Source organism: Bombyx mori, chromosome 7 (assembly GCF_030269925.1).
Source record: "Bombyx mori chromosome 7, ASM3026992v2".
Classification (NCBI taxonomy): Eukaryota; Metazoa; Arthropoda; class Insecta; order Lepidoptera; family Bombycidae; genus Bombyx; species Bombyx mori.
In genome coordinates, this window is record NC_085113.1 from 956,098 (window position 1) to 978,572 (window position 22,475).

Sequence of the window (22,475 nt, forward strand, 5' to 3'; positions counted from 1 at the left end):
CACACTACGTACCTTGTATTTGACGCACACACGCATGCATACTATTTATTGTCAAGCTTTTGTTCTTGACGTCTGTTGTCAAATTGAGAATAGATTAAATATTATTTGTCTTTGTTAATATTTTTTATAGTGTAGTCTTGGCGAAATTTGTGATTATAGAAGTATAAAATACAATCATAATAGTGTACAAACTTACAATTCCAATTAATTATAGTCGAATTTCGACTACTGCGGGACTTCTAGTTTTAATTAAAACAAATAAAATTAAAACATATAAATAAGCCTGTTCTTAAAACTGTTTGCCAGTAACAAAACAGTGGAACCCATCGGTACACGGATATAATTTTCCGGTAGCATAATATGTACAGCAATGCACATGTATTATATAAGAAATGTCGTATATGTAATAAATTGATGTACAGACTACATGCTCATGCGTTATATCACGCAGCCAATCAAGTATTACTAGTTCACAATTAAGTAATTAAGTTACTTAGGGGTAATTATTTAGTAGTTGTTCTTGATCACTTAATCATCTTTCAATTTTACTTTATGACGTGGGCAACTGTCATTCTGAGACATTAAAATAATTCCTAAGTTAATAGTGTTTTTAAAATATAGGATATGTATTTTTAATACGTTTTTATTAGCTTCAGACGTATGTATGTTTGTAACGGAATCTTTGAACATGATTTTGACTCCCTTCAAAACATCGGATTAACTCGAAATTTGGTAAAAAGCGTGGGGTGCTTTTCAGGATATTATCAAAATAACCATTCTACTTATATCTGTGCATAAAATATTTATAACTACTGATACCATGCAACCCAGGTTTTTGACAATAAAATCATTTTTTCTTACACTATTTTTAATTCAAATTTCTTAAAATTTATTTTCTTTTTTTTAGTAGGATTTTCTATAAAATCGTAGGGTAGGTACCACCGCCCCGCCTATTTCTGCCGTGAAGCAGTTATGCGTTTCGGTTTGAAGGGTGGGGCAGCCGTTGTAACCATACTGAGACCTTAGAACTTATATCTCAAGGTGGGTGGTGCGTTTACGTTGTAGTTGTCTATGGGCTCCAGTAACCACTTAACACCAGGTGGGCTGTGAGCTCGTCCACCCATCTAAGCAATAAAAAAAAACATCGCTTATATAAAGGCTGGCTAGTGTAAATAGTGGTGGTACCTTTCCGTGCTCCTAAATTTTATTATTATAATAGCGTTTGGCGTGTTTTGGCGACATTAATCTCGCTTGTATTGTTTTTATTTTATAACTTGCGTTTAGTTGTTTCGAATAGTTCGTTATCGTCGTAGTCACCGACAGTAAGATCAGTTAAACAACTCATTTTTAATGAGTACAAAAAAAAAGTGTTTGGAACACCCTGTATTTATTAAATAAAACTGAAAATCAGCTCACGACGACGGGTGGAGTACGGCCTGTGTTGCTTGCTATAAATCTTGAATTTTATCTGAGCTCCGCGACTCGGCTGGCTCTCGAGGGAATATTTATGAACAAACATTTTTGATTATAGACAGAGAGTGTTCGTTAGAGATTTTTAAGCGGTCCGCGTATTTAAGCGAATCCAGGGAAGGAAACGCACATGACTCCATCAAATTAATAGACCATTAAAAATGTTAAAACTCAACATTATACATATAGTAGATTTGTGCTGGCTCTAATTATTGCTTTATTAATTATTAATTAATTTACACTTCATGTCTTATTTACATTGGCGGACTTTTTATTTTTTATTGCCTTTGTAGGCAGACGAGCCTGATGGTAAGTGGTAATCGTCGCTCATGGACATCAGCAATGCCAGGGGCAGAGCCAAGTTTCTGCCTACGCTGACTTAATGCCTAAGGCATTCTCTACCATTCAACCAAAGGTGGTACAGAGTCATTAATGGTAAATGTAATCAATGGTAGGTGGTAATTATTAATGTCAGCATTACTATTGCTTCGTAACAAAATTCTCTATAATAAAATAAATAGGCAAAAATAAATTAGTTTTTCTTGTACATTTTCCATCTATACAAAATCTATAATGGAAATAAATTTATTAATGTATTCCGATATTAGTAAAATAATTTAAAAAGGTTCCATAGCGCAGAGCTGTTGAAATAAACATTTGTATAACTATTATGTTATATTTGTGAATGCGTATTACGTAGCAGCCAATATTATGTTTATCTGTATTTTGTAAATATAGCAACAGTTAAAATCTGATATTACCGCGTTCCTAAATTCCTGACGCCTACATCAAATCCTATTGAAACTTTCAACAAATTTTCGAAATAACCGTCCTACCGACAGCGATCAGTTCATAAATCTAAGCCATATACTCGAATCCGTGCAGAGTTTTGACGCGAATCGTTAAAGAGAAAACACCATTGTTCCTAACCTCAGGCAGTGATTGATTTATTTTTGAAACGATTTCTGATGATTTATCAACTAATTTTCTTGTTACGACACGATAAGGAAGTACAATTTTTTTTTATGTTATTCAATCCGATTTGCAACCCTGAGACAAAGCCCACTGAGGTTCTCAATTGATATTCTCTGCTTTTCCGATCTGATGGCAGATTCTGCGAAGCTCTCCTCTTGCTAGCGCTAATGTTAGAAAAATTACCAGGTAGAGCCCCGTAAGCTGGTCTAGTCGCTCGGTGGCTCTAGTATGTAACTCTCAGAGGTTACTAGAACAGGTAGGCAAAATACGCTTTTCTTTATTTAGTTATAAAATAAATTTAAATAAATTTGAATTAAAAATAGTGTAAGAAAAAATTATTTTATTTTTGTAAAAAAAGCGTGGGGTGCGTTTTAGGATATTATCAAAATAACTTTTCTACTCATATCTGTTCATAAATTTTTTGTAACTATTTATACCTATTTATAATTCAAATTTATTAAAATTTATTTTCTATTTTTAGTTGGATTTTCTATAAAAGCGTATTTTGTTAGTTTCTTTAAACTATTATTTATTTTTAATTTTTTTGTTGAATTTCAATTTAATCAATTTTGTTTTTTTAAATATTTAATTGTCATCAGTCCTTAATAACTATACCAAATTTCGAATTAATCCGACGTTTTGAAGGAGGTCAAAATCACGGTCAAAGATTCCGTTACAAACATACATACGTCTGAAGCTAATAAAAGCGTATTAATGACGTACTATTTCAGCTTCCAAACAAAAATGGCCAGTTAATAAAGACGTCCGCTACTGACCGTCGATTTTCAAGGCGACTGGGTGGAAGCTGGCTGGTGCTAATTACTTTCAACAACCTACACACAAATAGGCAGGGCGGTGGTACCTACCCATGCGGGCTTAGAGTGCGTCCTATCACTAGTGAGATGGTATAAATACTCTGCGATCATGTCTGCTCTTCTTTTAGAAGGTCTTAGTCTTTTACGACACCCATGGGACAGACGGTGGTGGCAATTTAGGCCGACACAAGACAGTCAATATTGTTAGAATTATCTTGACATTGGAGTCCGCTTTTAGAATTCAAACGAAACTTTTAAGGAAAATTGTCTTAAAATAGATAACAGTATGTTGAGATGCAATTTTCTAATTAATGGAGATACCGTATGAAATTTTGTGGCCAGTCAACTATTCAACAGTCAACAAGATGAACGGTCTGCGCGCGTTGCTCATTGAATCTATAATCTTTGAGGGCAAAGTGTAGCTACCGGTTGATTACACGTGGATCTGTAGTTGTGGTCCAAGTTAGAACATTTATGATACGACGCTCACACAAGCCGGAGAAAATACCCCACGAATAAAACCGTTCATGTAAAAATGATGTATACTGAAATTAATTTCCGCGAATAAGCACTTGTTCAAAATGTGTTTCTAAATAACGCAATACCCGGTCATTTTTTAGTAATGACTAGCTGACCCGGCAGACTTCGTAGTGCCTCAATCGATAAATAAAAGACCTAAACTTTTGTATAAAATAAACTTAAAACAAACAAAAGGAATTTTGATATTTATCTACCTTTATAACCTTCTCTGGACTTCTAGAAATAATTCAAGACCAAAATTAGCCAAATCGGTCCAGCCGTTCTCGAGTTTTAGCGAGACTAACGAACAGCAATTCATTTTTATATATATGTAGATAGAAGCCGACGTCCTTTTTATTTGACACGGATATCTTTTAAATCGGAAGGCGTACTTAGTTTCTGGCTGATTGTGGTGGTGGTACATAATTATAATAATTACAGAAAGGCTACCACAATAAAGATCACCAGAAGTAGGGTACTCAGTGCTACCGCCTAAGATGAATTTTTCGATATTTCTGAACGAGTGTCGGCTGCTTATAGACTGTACTACTGTAAGCTAATGGAACTATATAATTATAGTAGATAGTTTTGTTGATTCAGTAGAGTATTCAAAATTCAACTTTGCCCCAAACTCTCGGCTCTTGGGTCAAGAACTAAGTATAGTTCGTTCCCCTCAATACAAAAAAAAATCGCTTCTGTCAAAACCACTTAGACCAGACTACAAATGGTAACTTCCTTATCGCTTTACTATCTTCAAGGGTTTTATTATGAAACTTTCATAAGCACGATCGAGCTTTCTGTCGGTCACGATCTTACGAATATAGTGCACTTAAGCAGCTAATTTTTACCACAGAACTTTTATTTATTCGGCGAGCTTGATTATTATTTTAAAGCAGGTAGGTAGCCATCTTAGAATAAGGTATAAGATATTTGAAAAAATCTTGCTAACGACATGTTCGAAATAAACTTGCACATATTATGTATACCTATAAATATTTTTTTTATTGCTTAGATGGGTGGACGAGTTCACAGTCCATCTGGTGTTAAGTGGTTATTGGAGCCAATAGACATCTACAACGTAAATGCGCCACCCACCTTGAGATATAAGTTCTAAGATCTCAGTGTAGTTACAACGGCTACCCCTCCCTTCAAACCGAAACGCATTACTGCTTCACGGCAGAAATAGGCAGGGTGGTGGTACCTACCCGTGCGGACTCACAAGAGGTCCTATCACCAGTAAAAAGTAGTTAGATGTCTTTTAGTGTCTACTCACCCCACAATACCCATCGGTCAACGTCGTCTGTGAGTTTCGATTGGATTTTTCTACTCTTTCCAAAATACTCTACAATTTACACACACTACATAAGTTACCATTCAGCTCAGCAAAGCGGGTGCCATATCGTCGAGTTCCATTTACTGTCCGTCCATCATAACTCATTTTTACGGGTGCTAGGACCTCTTGTGAGTCCGCACGGGTAGATACCACCGCCCTGCCTATTTCCACCGTGAAGCAGTAATGCGTTTCGGTTTGAAGGGTGGGGTTGCCGTTGAAACTATACGGAGACCTTAGAACTTATATCTCCAGGTGGGTGGCGCATTTACGTTGTAGATGTCTATGGGCTTCAGTAACCACTTAACACCAGGTGGGCTGTGAGCTCGTTCATCCATCTAAGCAATAAATAAAAAAAGCTCAGCAACTAAAGGGCCAGTCATTTGTCTAAGGAAACCTAGCTTTCTGTGAAACAGAAGCAGTGGTTGAATATAAGCAACTCCGCATCGCGGTAAGATCAGCGGTTATTTACCTTACGCAACTTTACCGGGTATTGTTGTGTACTGGCGGATGAAAAAATACATTTTACACTCGACACTGAGTCGCTTAAGGATTTAATTTAATTGCAAAAGTTCGTAATTGATTCATAGAAGTGAACAATAATATTTTCCTCGCATATTTACTGGTGGTAGGACGTCTTGTGAGTCCGCACGGGTAGGTACCACCGCACTGCCTATTTCTGCCGTGAAGCAGTAACGCGTTTGAAGGGTGGGGCAGCCGTTGTAATTATACTTGAGACCTTAGAACTTATATCTCAAGGTGGCTGGCGGATTTACGTTGTAGATGTCTATGGGTTCCGGTGACCACTTAACGCCAGGTGGGCTGTGAGCTCGTCCACCCATCTAAGCAACAAAAAAAAAGAGGACATCTTCAATCAACAAGTGCTCATTGCAACCTAACGATCAGTAATGATTATTATAAAAGTAATATTTAGTGTGTGAGATGACGAAATTGGTACTTGTTATGTTTCATTTGTGATTTATATTGTAGAACTAGCTGACCCGGCAGACTTCGTAGTGCCTCAAACGATAAATAAAAGACCTAAAAATTTTTATAAAATAAACTTAAAACAAACAAAAGAAATCGGACCGACGGGGGACACATCAAAGGAAAAACAAAATTGTTATTTATTTAATTAATTCCGAGCATTTTCATATTTATCTAACTTTTAAACCTTCTCTGGACTTCCACAAATAATTCAAGACCAAAGTTAGCCAAATCGGTTAAGCCGTTCTCGAGTTTTAGCGCGACTAACGAACAGCAATTCATTTTTATATATGTATAGAGATATTTTTCAGGGGGAAGGTTTTATCAATAATAACAGCACGGAATCATCAACAGTTCAGTGGGCTTTCCGGCTTCTCTACAGATTTCCATTTTTAAGACAAGCATCAGAAGAGGGTGAATGATTCATTAAGTATTTTGAAATTTGCGCTATATTTATGTTATGTTATACATATCGACGCTTGAAAGGCAAACGTGACTAAGCGACAATGCGTGAACTTTACAGTAGACTAATTTAAAGTTGAAATACCTGAAAACAAAATTTATTTTAACGAATCTAGCTGTAGTAGAATCTAGCTAGTAGTTGTAGGATTGAAATGATTTTAATCGACCTACAAATATATTTTTTTGCGCATTGAATATGGTTATTGCCTATCATTTATGTACAAAGCAGTTACTGTCGCTTAGTAATGTTTGCCTTTCAAGCGTCGATATGTATACAGCCTAAGCCTCATTCAACAAAAGAAATATTGATAACTGTCTGCTTATTGCGAATTTTAAACTTCTCGACCGCGTTAAAGCTAACTCAATTTTTTATGGGGGTGGAAGAGGATAGTGGTACCCACCCGCGTGGACTCTCAAGAGGTCCTACCACCAGTAATTACGCAAATTATAATTTTGCGGGTTTCATTTTTATTACACGATGTTATTCCTCCACCGTGGAAATCAATCGTGAACATTTGTTGAGTACGTATTTCATTAGAAAAATTGGTACCCGCCAATGATTCGAACACCGGTGCATCGCTGAACACGAATGCACTGGACGTCTTATCCATTAGGCCACGACGACTATTTAAAACCCTATTTTGAAACATTCTTTATTTGTGCTCCACTTGTATTGGCTTTACCGTGATGCTATATAGCCTATGGCCTTCCTCAGTAAATGGGTTATCTAACACTGAAATAATTTTTCAAATCGGACCAGTAGTTCCTGAGATTAGCGCGTTCAAACAAACAATCTCTTTAGTTTTATAATATTAGTATAGAATTTCCGTTTTTCTCTGTCCGCGACAGTACAACGGTTATGTTAAATAATTCTCATAGATGAGGTTAACATTGTTGTTTACTTCACTGTTCCAAAACAATTTACATAAACAATGAACTATTTTCTTTTACTGTCTTTATGATTGTACGTTTTGTTACAAAACTGCTAATCAATTTAGGTTACTTCTTGTTTTTTTGTTGTTGTTGTTGTTGTGCTGTTTGAATTTTATTAAATGTATCTATTGAAGATTAATTTCATGGTGCAACTGGTGATGAGTCGGCAAACGTGCTGCTAGAATTCTGCGTGCCTCTTGAAAATCAAAAGTTGTTTGTTCGTGAAAATTGAGATCAATGAAGTTATAATAATTAACTATATAATAGTTCTTTAAATACCAAGCAAATACAAGCCGAATTGAAAATCAAAACAAGATCTATAGATTCTATATGAGTTAAAAGCGTGTTACAATAATAAAGTTATACTCATTTTTTATTTACTACTAGCTGGGTCCCGCGATGTTAGCCGCGGTTGACGCCGCGGGGCAAAGCTAGTCTAAAAAAATAGCCTAATTTATTCCTTATATCATCAGCTACCTATTAGTGAAAGTCTCGTCAAAATCGATCCAGCCGTTCCAGAGATTAGTCGGAACAAATATACAGACAGACAAAATGAAAAAAAAAATTTGGTATATGTACTGTGTATACATAGTTACACATTTAGTAAAAAGTGGTTATTTTATTATTACGAACAGATACTCCAATTTCATTAATTTGTATAGATTGACAAAAACCCTCATATTATTAGTTACTGTCTATCTAGTAGGTAGTACTATTTACACCTATTTTCTCCTCTTCCCCCCCAGTTCTTGACCCCTTAATTTCTAATAAATAATAGATAAAACTGTTTAATATGTACACATATCAAAAGAATTTAGTTTTCTTTTGAAGCATCAAATAACGAATATGTCAATTTTGATGGCTGTCAAACAAAACATAATCGATGATATGAGTATTTATAAATCGATAATTTATCAAACTGCCAATGATCCGATGATTTTATTGAAACCAAAAGGTCATTTGTGACTACGAAATTGTAATTTACGAAATTACTTCTCTTAATAAACTTGTTTAGCAATAAATCTTCGGTATTACAAATTAAATTACCGCTCTATTAGGACGTGTTAGAATTTGAAGCTGTGATAATTGACATCAAGTGTCAAGTGTCAAATGAACATATTTGTCAGCGTTACGTTGCAATAGGTTTTTAAAAGTAATGCCATGTTTTTTTTTTTTTTTTTTTTTTTATGATTGAAAGTTTACTGGTGGCCCGAAGGCCTTTCCAGTTTCACCAGGACAGGTGGGCGAGCAAAGGCTCAGCCAAGAGGGGTGGAATTTGCTAACAACTGCCCGAGCGCCTCCGAAGGAGACCTAACAACTCAAGAGCAATTGTTTCGCGAATGAATCTACTACCGGATCGGAATCGCGACCCGCTGAGAAGATCCGGCGAGAAACTCAGCGGGCTGATGCATGGGTTAGGTTGCACGTCGACCTCTTTGTCGAGTTCGACGAGTACGGTTACCGGGGTCCCTAAGCCTGCCCCTAGTATTAGAGCTGAAGGCATCTAATGCAAAGGTTATTGGATCTGATGGATCCGTAAGGACGTGTCTAGGGCGTCGACGGTGACTGGCTCCTGCATGATCAGGATTCGGGGAGTAGTCAGCGGCGGCAACGATAAGGCGATTATCATGACGCATAGCCTTATCGAAGTATCGTTCCGACGCTGACTTCATGTATTTCCGAATTGATTCGAGGCCCAGGTCGTCGTGTAGGTCAACGTTCCTCACGAACCACGGAGCCCCGACAGCTAACCTGCAAAAGCGGGATTGTAGGGATTGGAGGGTGTCTATGTGTGTGCGGGCCGCGTGAGCGAACACCACACTCGCGTAAGTCATGACGGGCCTTATGCAAGTTTTGTAAAGTGTCACCTTGTTCCGAAGGGACATTTTACTCCGCTTACAGATCATGGGGTAGAGTCTACCGAGAATAAACGCGGCACGGTCACGGACTGATTTTATATGCGGGCGGAATGTCATCGATGCATCCAGGGTAACGCCCAGGTACTTGACCTTCCTGGCCCAGGGTATGGGTTGTCTAAAGAGAGTAATCGGGGGTGTGAGATTCCTCCTCCTAATCCGGGAGGAAATCCGTGTGGAGCTTCCCCTCTGAAATAGCACCGCAGTACTTTTCGCTGGGTTGATGTCTATGCGCCATTTTCGGAACCACTGTCCTAGGGCTAGGGCTGCGCTCTGAAGCTTCTTCGCGATTAGGGACTTATTTCTACTAGAATAGTAAACAGTCGTGTCGTCGGCGAATAAAGCTAAATGGGTCGGCGGCGACCGGGGAATATCGTTGACGAATAAGCTAAATAGGAGGGGTGAGAGGACAGAGCCTTGCGGGACTCCAGCTGTGAGAGGTCGTGGGGAGGAGCGGGTTCCCTCGACTCGATATCGAAAAGAGCGGTTCGACAAGAAGTCCCGTATGATGAGCACGAGACTATCCGGCACGCCCATGTTCAATAGTTTGAAAATCAAACCGTTGTGCCAGACTTTGTCGAACGCTTTTGCGACGTCGAAGAAGAGAGCTCCCGTGTATAACGGTTTTGGTCGATTAAGCCCCACAAGAATGTGCTCCGTGAGGCGGTGCACCTGTTGAACGCATGAGTGATTTGTACGGAATCCGAATTGTTCATCGATGAGAATGCCCTTGGATGAGACGAAATCTCTGAGGCGCTTGTAGAGCAGACGCTCATACAGCTTGCCTAGAGACATGAGGAGGCTAATCGGGCGGTAACTCGTCGGATGATTTTTTGGTTTACCGGGTTTATGTATGCCGATAACGTCCGCTTCTTTCCACACCGCGGGAAAGATACAGTTCGCCATAGCGGCATTGAAAATAGATGCCAACATCACGATGAGTTGGACGGGTAGAAGTTTAATAACGCGGTTAGATATACCGTCGGAACCGGGAGCCTTGCGAGGACGTAGGTCTTTGATCAAGTCTTTAACTTCCATCGGGGTGATGGGTGGTAACGCATCCGAGGGTGGCAAGGAGGCTCTGCGTTCTACCTCACTGTCTACTAATTCTACATGAACAGGGTCCACGGATTGAGTGCTGGGCGTGCACTGGGTTTGCAATGTATCGGCCAGCAGCTCTGCTTTTTCGTCATCATCAAAGGCCGCGAGTCGGCCTGAGGGGCCTACGAGGGGGGGCATAGTTACTACCGTATCCGATTTGAGAGTACGAGCTAAGCGGTAGTAAGACCTTTGGGAGGGCGCGAGTCCTTCTAAGAAATCAGACCATCTGGCATCTCGGACTTCGGCGATGCGAGACTTCACGTCGCGTTGTAGGGCACGCATTCGAATACGATTTTCCGCGGTAGGATACCTGTCATAGGCGCGTATCGAGGCGTTCTTAGCTCTAAGGAGTTCCCTAATATCGTCGGACAATTTGAAGCGGTGAAGGAAGTCCTCCGCTACAACTTGTTTCGATGACCTATCTAATGTCGAGGTAATGTGTGATGTTAAGATGTCTATGGCTTCAGCGGTATCCTGAGGAGACGGGGTAGAGTCCGGGTTAAACGGGAGCGATGGTGGATCAGATTCAGCCAGGCTGATGCCCAGCGTGTGCCAATCCACCACAGTCCTCGTGACGGGAACGGAATCGGGAGCGCGACCGAGCTTCATAACGACGGGACGGTGGTCTGAATCTAACTCTGAAACTACTTCGATCGAGTGTAAGCGCAGAGTTACGTTTTTTAATAACGCTATGTCGAGTATATCCGGGCGATGCGCGATATTTAGCGGGTAGTGAGTCGGGGTTAACGGAGCGACGATATCGAAGGCGAGATCATCGACTAACGCGTCAAGCCGCCTGCCATTCGGGGTTGTGGTGTGTGAGTTCCACCTGATGTGTTTACAATTTAGGTCGCCCGCCAGAATGACAGAGCTCCCCATGCCGAGCAGCGCCTCGATATCACTGCTTAGAACGATCTTATCCGGTGGAAGATAAACGGACGCGATAACGATCGGCGCGTGTCCCGTCAGTGAGATTCGGCACACTGATGCTTCGATATTAGCGAGCGCGGGAGGATCGAGCGGGACGCAATGCAGGGCTCTTCTATAGTAAATGACGGTACCACCACCACGGGCAGAGAGCCTGTCGTTCCTGATCATGTTATAGTTCGCGATTTTAGGGTCACGGCGCGCGGGCTTAAGTAGGGTCTCCTGCACTAAAAAGATATCAATTTGATGGTCACGCAAAAAGTCAGAAACCTGATCACGTTGATTTGCGAGACCGTAAGCGTTAAAAAATCCTATCGTCACGGATAGGGGCTTTATTCTACTTATATACGCCATTGATTACCGGCGGAGTGAGGGGAGGACGTACGTATTTAATGACGCGTATACGTCGGCGTATTCCTGCACAACGGCGATAAAGTGTTGTGCAGTGGAGGCAGCGCGAATGGCGTCGCCCAAAGCGTTAACGCGCTCAAAGTTGATTGACTGAAAGAAGTCGATCGCTAAAGCGAGATTTTCGGACGCGGTCGGAGGGCAAGTCGCGGGAGAGGGACGAGTCGCGGGGGCAGGACGAATCGCGGAGGAGGGAGTTGTAGCCGTGTTCGTGTACGGCAGCGGTTTCGCCCAGGCCGAGACACTGGGCACCGCCGCCGGAACGAACGCTGGCTTAGCCTGCGACGCAGAGGGTGCCGAGTCTTTGATGTCTGGGCCGGAAGCTCGGAGGCGGTTTTGGCGGGCGACGCGGCGATTTATTTTCGGGGCTCGGGGGCATCCGCGGTAATTTGCGGGGTGACCCTGTGTTCGACACAGGACGCAGCTAGGCGGTTCCGTCGCGGTTTTTTGATCGCGAGTGCATAGGGCCGTGGCGTGATCGCCTAAACATTTGACGCATCGGGGGCGCGCGTGACAGTTACGGGAAGAGTGCCCATACAATTGACAGTTATGGCACTGGCTAGGAGTGCCTTTTTTATGGGGGGCTTCGACAGCGATACCAGAGAGCCTACAGACGGTCTGTGTGTTAAAGATTTTCTTACCCTCGGGGGTAGGCTGGAGAGCGACTAGAACCATATTATATGGCTCCCTACCGCGACCGGTGTGCATACGGTGCACAGAATTCACTGGTAGGCCTTGTTCTAACAGGTCGGCTTTTACGAGCTCTACATCTAACTCTTTAGGGAGTAATGCCATGTCTGTTACGCAAACTAGTATGTAAATCTATACTAATATATAAATCTACAGTGGTTTTTATGGATGTTCCGTTACAACTACTGAACTATGCATTGACTTGAAACTTGGTATTCATGTAGAAAATACATGTACTTAATGGATAGGCTAATATTTATATGAGTGTTGGACTCCAGTTGTGGGGGCCTTAATGATGAGAATCTTTGTGGGGGTGAGAGATAATAATGTTAATTTGAAATGCCCAGCGAAGCGGACGGGTACAGCTAGTATCTTTTAAAGTAACACAAATTGCGACCGTTCTAGCCTTTGTACCAATCTGGTTATAACTTCAACCTCATTCAATTTCATTAGATGTCGGTAACAGATCCACACCACGTAAAAGGTGAGTGCACCTAATTATTTGATAGAAAATTTAAACAGTCAACTAAATTTATTAATAATATTAATATTACTGTCACAAAACGTTTAATTTTTGCACAAAGACTGCAGCGTATCTTCCAATTACAGAATAATATCTTCTTTATTTTATATAATCCATCATTGTAGAAATAAATGCCTTTTGGTCTACGTTGTCCTTGAAGTCGCAGAGATAAAGCCTAATAAAAAAACAATTTAATGAAAAATTTCCAAATATGCTCTTTATCATCATGCAAGAAAACGATCATCGTTGTCTGCTGGTCGGATCAGAGATAAAGAGGCTTGGGGGAGCGTGAAATTACAAACGCCTTCGCAATGTGTATTACTTAGGAGTAACTCCAGCAATGAAGCTATACGATTTCTGTTATTTATTATAGCGGTGGAGTAGAATTTCCATCCCATATCATCCAACGGCTGCGTTTTTTCTTCTATTGCTTATATTATATAATAAATAATTTGAATTTGAATTTGAATTTTGATAAATTATAATTTGCGTAATTACTGGTGGTAGGACCTGTTGTGAGGCCGCACGGGTTGGTGCCACCGCCCTACTTAATTCTGTCGGTGAAGCACTAATGCGTTTCGGTTTGAAGGGTGTGGCAGCCGCTGTAACTATACTTGAGACCTTAGAACTTATATCTCAAGGTGGGTGGCGCATTTACGTTATAGGTGTCAATGGGCTCCAGTAACCATTTGACCAATGGGTATCACCAGCATATTGCGGTTGTTAAGCCGGATTTACTAGTGGTATGACGTATCGTTACCCACATAGGTAGGTACCTCCATTCTATCAATTCCTGCCGCGAAGTAGCCATTTCGTTTCGCAGACTGAGGTGGCTATTATATAGAATTTGAGACCTCGTGTCTCAAGTCACAGTATTATGGTGGTACCAATGGGCTTTAGTGACCAGCTAAGTCCTCTAACCTTCAGGTGGACTTTGAACTCATCCTCCCTTGGACAGCAATAAAGAGAACGATACTAGCTCTCTATATTATGGGTGCATCGCTGGTCGTGTGCCACAAATTGTACAGACAGACAAACAATGAATAATAGTGTGTTTGCAATCAGTCGACGATTTGTATAAATGGTTTGCGAGCTGCGGTCTGCATTCGGCAAATTACCCGTTTTTGTAACGCCGTGTTTAATTATAATTGTGATGTTGATAATGTAAGGTCAAAAGGGGAATTTGAACCGGTTTTTGGCATTATTGGATTGTACTACGATATAGGTTTGTTTTATAAAAAAAAAATTGATGGGAGGGGAAAATTGTGTAAATTTTATAACTTAAAAATGTTATATTTATATTGATATAAAGAGATGAAAATAAAATAATAAAAATTTACGATACTTAATGACGTTTTATTGGCTATTGGCATGTTTTAGGAAAAGGTATTTAATTGAAGTAACAAAAATATTTTGTCACAGTCCTATAATACGCAGTAATGCTTCCAGTTCCAAGGATGGGGTAGCCGTTGTACTGTAAAACTGAGATTAGTTGGCATTTACGTTGCTGATGTCTATGGGCTCCGATAGCCACTTGACACCAGGCGGGCCGTGAGCTTCTTCACCCGTCTAAGCTAAAAAGCTCGGTGGTCAAGTTTCCTTGAACAAAATCAACATATTTCGGAAGTACACATTATTAGGGATATGAAAGATTTCAAAACGTTATTGTATTTGAACAGTAGTATAGTTTTAGTTCTATTGTTTGAGAGCCTTGGCTTTGACACAAATAGCACTACGATTTGATACAGCATAAAGAACCAAGGTACTCTTTGTCTCTATTAGAAATGAAAAACTGTGAAGCATATTTTGGATCTCAGAATGGGTAGCGATAAAGTGATGATGACATCACAAACTTGGATGCCGCTACCCACCTTGAGGCGTGAGGCCCAAATCCAAATTACAACGTCCGTCTGGTGTAGTGGTAAGTGACATGGTCACTACACTAGGGGGTCGCGGGTTCGAATCCCGCCAATGGAAGATATTTGTATGATAAATATAAATGTCTTTTCCAGGGTTATGGATGTATATTAAATATATGTTTGTGTATAATAAAAATCTTACATTTATTTCCGATATCTGGTACCTGTAACACAAGTTCTTTATGAACTTATCACGGAAAGTGTTAACGTGGTTAAAAAAAAAAAAACATTGTAACATGTGAGAAATGAAATGTAAATTTTATTTCCAAACATATTTTTTTTCACGTACGATCATTAACAACCCTGCTTTGAAGTTTAACAAAATATTTTACTGAATACTGACTTTCTTCAGCCCTAAATTGAAGTCTAACTTGAATCACGATACGAAAGCTTGACCTCGGGGTCAAATTTAGCTTTTACCTTTGCCTCCTTACAAGGGCCGTGCTGTGTTGATTTCACTTTAACGTTACTAGAACTAACTGTCAATTAGGCATATGATACATTTATGTAGCATTGATTTATTTTTAAATAAAGTTTTTTTTTATTTATTTTTATTGCTTATATGGGTGGACGAGCTCACAGCCCACCTGGTTTTAAGTGGTTATTGGAGCCCATAGACATTTACAACGTAAATGCGCCACCCACCTTGAGATATAAGTTCTAAGGTCTCAGTATAATTACAACGGCTGCCCCACCCTTCAAGCCGAAACGCATTACTGCTTCACGGCTGAAATAGGCGGCAGAAGTGGTCACACCAGCCTACCAAAAGTACGCTACACAGAAATTCTTTTGACTTGAAGCTGAGAAATGGATGGATTGCCGACAGACAGTAAGTAGACTGTTTAAAAAAAATGTAATCTATATCATCTTATTTATTATTATCTTCTCATCTTCTTCATTCTATCTATCAGCGGATCAGAAAGCTCACGGCCGATTCAGTGTTGAGTGGTTACTGGAGACCATGTATATCATAATGTGAATACTGCCATAATAAACGCATGAGTTTCAACTATATCGTACCAGAAATAGAAAGAATAATAATAATTATTATTATAATAATTACATTTATTTAATCCACAATACAAATAACTTTTCAATGAATATGACATAAATTTCTAATTCTATCTAAACAATATTACAATATATTAATTATACTGACAGTGGAGATAAAATGGCCGCGGCTCAGCTTTAGATAGCTGAAACTATCGCTGATATTCTGCCGCTGCCTGTAATTTTAAACTAATCTAATCTATAAAATAATAAACTAAACTACTAAAACTAAAATAATATAAACTAATCTATAAAAAAATAATCTAATAATACCTAAATTTTAATATGTGGCCTGGTACCTGTCTGTGGGGTCTTATAATACGTCCGTAACTACATATTACTGAAAACAAATTCGAAAGCCTTAAATTGTTCAATAAAAACTTATATTACTTTATAATAGACTATAATATCTTATATGTTTGCAAGTAATTAAATAATAGCTGAAACGATTTCTCGGTCGAAAGACTTCTGTGCATCTCTCAGTGAAAGTAAACGTGTGGTACGACTTACAAGTTGAAGCGATTAGAACAATTAGATAATAAAATAACTAACTGCTTTTAATGTAAATAATATAGTGATTGCATACTGTATGTCAATTGTAGATATGTTTATTGTATAAGTGTGTTTTCTTTAATAATATGCGTGACGGCTTGGTCTAAATATTGTTAATAGTACACCACAACATACCTACTGTATCTTTTTCAGAATTTCTTTATAAATGTTGTTTAGAAGGGATCATTTTTAGTGATAAGATCACCTGTTCTACAGTTATAGCTGCCTGTTGACTGTTTTTGAATGTTTATTGTATTTTGGTGAGCAATAAAGTATAACATTCTCTCCCTCTTTCTCTCTTTTTCTCTGTTTTTAAGATTTATTCCAGCGTTTATTATTTCAGACATTACAAATTTATTTATAAGCACGACTTTACATTCTTCGTATAACTAAGATAAGTGTGCGTTGAATCTAACAAAGATTAATTGTTATTTACAAATTGACAGTTAAAAAAAATGCAAATCCGCTTTCGCTGCTGTCGTGTGTCGTATGATCTATGGTTACGCGCACGCAGTTTATCGGGTTACCGCACTGTACGGTATGTGCGATGAGACATAATCATTTTTTGAGTCTAGTGATGTACTCACGCTTGAATACGATATCTATTAAATTAAACAGAGTATTCAAGTATAGTTGAAAAAAAAAAACATTTTTAAAATTATAACCGAAAATCTAAGCTATAGTGCGATCTAAACATGACTGAACTTTTAACCAGTTTCCCTGAATTTTTACGGGATTTAAAATCAATGGAGGATGTTGCGTCGTTTTTTAGATCTTTTATTTAGTTGCAATATATTTTGAACAGTCAAAAGGTACCATGTTAGTGTTTTTGATAGTGTTATTGTGGGAGTTCATGATTGCTCGCATCAATTAACACCCTGCCTATTTCTGCAGCGAAGCAGTAATGCGTTCAGAGTTGTAAAGAATAGGATGCTCATTACGCAATACAATAGGATTAAGTGATCTATGACCTCGTGCTCCAAGGTTAGTGGCTTTCAAGCTATGAGCTAGTCCAGTCAATAAGAAGTTAAGTTGTAGTAATACAAGATGGTCCGTACGTACATTCGACCCCATTCGATAAACATCGATAAATCAGAAAATAAACGTGTCCTAAATCGATAAGTTACCTCGATATCGACACAAACCCAACACTGCCCACACAATTACACAGCGAAAGACATAATTCGATGATATCTAGCATTGCACAATGCAAGCTTGTTGGTTTAATGACAGTAACGACTGATCTTCGGATCTTGTTATTGGATGTCTGACTATTCAGATGTCGATCTGACGAGACAAAATTGCATGTAGAGTAGGCTTTATGATTGTTTGACTGGGTGAATCAAATTGAGTTAATAATCTCGGACTGATCGTGGCATAATAGGCAATGCCGTGGCACGACTTTTACCTTTTTTACTGGTGGTAGGGCCTGTTGTGAGACGGCGCGGGTAGGTACCACTACCCTGCCTATTTCTGCCGTGAAGCAGTAATGCATTTCGGTTTGAAGAGTGGGGCAGCCGTTGCAACTATACTGAGACCTTAGAACTTATATCTCAAGGTGGGTGGTGCATTTACGTTGTAGGTGTCTATGGGTCTCTCGTCCACCCATCTAAGCATAAAAAAAAGTTTACAGTTGTAATGGTTACGGACGACAAGGTTTCGTTTTCCTAATAATTCGTCGACATAAATATATACTTTTCCTGTTTCCGTTATTATTGTATGCTGTTTAAATCAATAATTAATCAATTTATCTAATCTAATCAACCCTTCAATCGCGATTCATAAGAAAACTGAAAAAAAGAACAGGTTAACTCTTATTTTGACTAATATACATATTTATTTAATTAAAAATAATATAGTTATTTATTTATTAAATTTATTGACTACAGTACAGGCAGAGATAAAAACAGTTGAACTTCGATTCATGATTTATTCGCTGTTTGTGAATCATTCCATTTCTCTCTTTTTTTTTCATAATTATTGTTGCAAATTTTACGAAATGATCATTTCTTTTTCAAAATCATAATAGTACAATCAACGTGAAAATGTAATACATACATAAAACAAATTTAAAACTATACTCAGAAAAATAATATTTCAATTCAGCCTACCTAAATCTTATAAATACTGTGGCAGCAGATGAAAGTGACAATAATAAAACATAAACAATTTGTGTACAATTCTATTGGAAACCGAATTAGAATTATGTAAACGTGAACACTGTCTGAGCTGCGTGTAGGAAGCGTGAATTGTGAGAGCGAATTGAAAAAAAAACCCATCACGAGCGATTCTTCGTGGGATAGACATAATATGTAATCTAAACTTGTAATAAAATTCATAATGGATATTACGTGCTCATAAAATGCTAATCATTTTTAATTTCAATGTAGAACGACAATGAAATTAAGCTTTTTTCTTAGTTACAACATTGTTACAAAAGTATTTTATGATCGAGTAAAAATGTACGGGTAAAGGGGAATGTCCATATCAGGCCTAAAGTGAACAATAGATTAGAGAAAAAATACTTAGTGCATTAATTTAGGCATAAATAAATATGCATTTACTTTCCTCCAAATAAGCGCCACTACAGTTTACAATAAGTAGTTTAAAAAAAGTAACTCTATTGAAAAAACAAGGTTGATGTTTTTGATGCCGGCAAAATATTGCCAGCATGTGTGTTGTTGTATACCGTAATAACTACAATTGGATAAAAATACATTAGAAACATCTCTCTTATCATAATTAATAAATTAAACATTAAGAAAAGAAAAGTTCTTGATCCGACAATTATCTATATAGAAAACTAACCTCAAAACTAATTTTTATTTTTATTTTATTGTATTTTTATAATAGTGGCCATAATTTCAATATATTTTTTAGATATCCAATACATTTAAGAATTTGAAGCACTTCATTTTTATAGTAATATTTGTTGTTCATTTTGGGCCTAGCACACAATGGAGAGTGGGCATTCCCCTTAAATGGTTAACATTGGCCAAATGAACTCTTGAGCTTAGATGAGCTCCAAAAACATCATTGGTTGGTATTTTTGATTATGGTCGTGTTACATTATTTTTTTACTTATTGGAGCAGAATGGGCTATTAAGAGACCCTGTAATTACGTATGTATTCAGGTTCATCATTATTTTATTCTACAGGCATTGGTTTGGTTAATTTCTATGTATGCACAGGCAAAGGCAAAACAGTTAAATGCCAACTTCCCTCTTGGTGTGAACTGATTTTATTCGTTTTTTGTTCATTTAATAGCTATTGTAGAGTTTCAGTGTTTAATTAAAAATTTTTTAGGTAAAAACAGTATATTTTCTCCTTCTTATTTCAAACGAATTTTTTTTGTTTATTAGTTATAATGTTGTCATCAAAAATTTTTTGGACGCCCTTCTAATTCTCATTTATATAACATAACAACAAGAAAACCAAAGAGTGAATATGATACAGAATATAAACCCAAATTGTAAGGTTTCAATGATTATAATCGAATTTGGAACATTGGGAACACTAATTTTGTTAAGTTTTGCAAGTAAAACCAATGTCCAAAAACCAATGAAGTTGCCCTTCATATCCGCCAATGTTAATTGTTTGACGATTGCCAGTCGAGAAATTTAATAAAACAAAAATCATTTTTCAATACGTCGCAACCGGTATGAAATTTTATTAAGCGTGACAAACAGAAATTGATGATCGTCGCGAATTTTATGTGTTTAAAAAGCGAATCTTATCTCTAACACGTAAAGTGGGGGTGTTAGCCTCGTATTTGCTAATTGGCACAGCTATCCGTCTCTCTTTATTTTATAAAATCAACAAAGAGAAACAGAGATAAATTGTAAAATTACACGCTGGATTACTTGGCTGCTTTCTCTAAAGCAAATATGGAATATCGTTGCCTTTTTAGACTAAATTTTGTAGCGTTTCTTTTCTCCTTTGAGGAGCTAGTACAGAGAATATCTCGATGCCTCCAATGAACACTACTCGAACTCAAAATTTTTTAATTTTCGTTTTTCACACAAATCGCTTCACTATTTTAAAAGTATTACAAATTAATTATTATTGATGGGGTTCGAAGCAAGAGTAAATCAGTTAGTTACACAAGAAAAAACCATAAATATATCTGCAATAATAAAGATTTGAATTAGAATTTGAATTTATCAACTTTTTTCATTTAAACTCTCCTCCTGTAAACCTACGAATTTGGAGTTAGAGTAGTTAGTGTTCATTGGAGGCATCGATTTTAAAATGGCATTATTTTATATTTAAACTTTTTTTTACTCTTTTTAAATGATATTTATTTCGATTGGTCTTAACGGATAATTTACCACCCAATTACAGTTCAAGAACATTCCTTTGTATTCATTAATCAGGGCGAACGAAATTCACAGTCTATTTAACTGAATTCGTAAGAAAGAGGATGTTCTAGATAACGATCTATATATGTATGTGTTGATATTTGATACCTTCAATGAAACGATAAGGACTGTATGAGAACATATCATTATTTAATTAACGAATTGTATGCATACGTTTAAATATTAACTATTTTATTTGGCGGCGCTGTGGTCCCATTAGCGGGTTACAGAGATCCATGGAAATTGTAACGTGGATAGCGTAGCCAACCTTAAGATGTAAGGTGAAAATCTGGTATCTGATAGTACTTGTTCTGAGCACTCACTGGTCTGTACCGCCCAACTTGCTACCAATTTCGATAGAGAAGCAATCGTGTTTACCGCCTTTAAAAATCTCCGTTACGTCAACAGTTCTTATAACTGAAGGTGGACGATAGCATTACAGCTGGCCTTGTCTAAGCGACAAAAATATATCTGCATCAATCGACATCTACTAATTCAGATAATCATCTTCATTTCATTTCACTCCACATTATCATTTTTCGTAAAAATAAGAATATCAATTAAAATAAGACATGGCCTAAAGGTCTTAGTTACCAGGTCATAAAATTCCTTTAAAAAAAAAACTAATACAGATCGGTGAGACCGGTGGAGCTTAGTGCGAGTTTTTTAACGTTCTCGATAACGTAAAAGTTAATCCAATTTTGTATGCAGTTGGAACAGCGTCCCTAACGGCAAACGTAGGCAAACGATCCCACTCCATACAAATTTGAGTTAACTTTTACGCTATCGATAGCGTTAAAAAACTCACACTAAGCACACGGCTCCCGTTTTTCGCATTTGAATGGCTGTTGTATTTCTTGATATTCAGCTTTTCATTGTCCACATTGCACAGCATAAATAGACGGCCGCACCATGACAGATTACAAGCTGTCGATCTGTTTTAGTTCAGCCACAAAATTCCATCTATTGTCGTGACTATTTCAAATCTCACTTAAAGAGTTCTGACGAACATAGTAAATAAAAAAATCAGCGCATAATATCTGCACGGGCAACACGAGATGCGCGGATGTACGACCTTGCTTTCATTCAATACTGTTATATACAGTCGTGAAGTAAAGTGCTGTGTGCGCCTTAATTTCATTGACATTGAAGAACGCGTGGCGAAAGACGAAGCATAAATTACGTTATTACTACTTAGATTTAGTTTTATTGTTAGTAATAGGCAGGCGAGTGTACCTTATTGGAGTTGAGTAAGCCAGCGTATAGCCCAGTTTTAGGGTGGAGTTGTATATTGATTATTCCATCCTCTAAACTATAACTAAAAAATAATAGTTTTTTAGTTGGATTTTCTATTAAAAGCGTATTTTGTTAGTTTTTTTTACTAGTATTTATTTTTCATTTTTTAGTTGAAATTCAATTTTTTCAATTTTTTTTTTCCCTTTTTTTTAAAGTATTGAATGTCATTGGTCCTTAATATGTATACCAAATTTCGAATTAATCCGACGTTTTGAAGGGGGTCAAAATCATGTTCAAAGAT

At 37.8% G+C, this 22,475-nt stretch overlaps 1 protein-coding gene and 1 long non-coding RNA gene across 6 annotated transcripts in view; one reads left to right on the forward strand and one right to left on the reverse strand.

Annotated features, from left to right (window-relative positions):
• LOC101747065 (mucin-2) overlaps positions 1 to 22,475 on the reverse strand; it is a 91,333-nt gene that overhangs the window by 15,765 nt on the left and 53,093 nt on the right. The window lies entirely within an intron of this gene.
• The window catches only part of LOC134199126 (uncharacterized), a 35,229-nt gene that overhangs the window by 2,863 nt on the left and 9,891 nt on the right, over positions 1 to 22,475 (forward strand). The window lies entirely within an intron of this gene.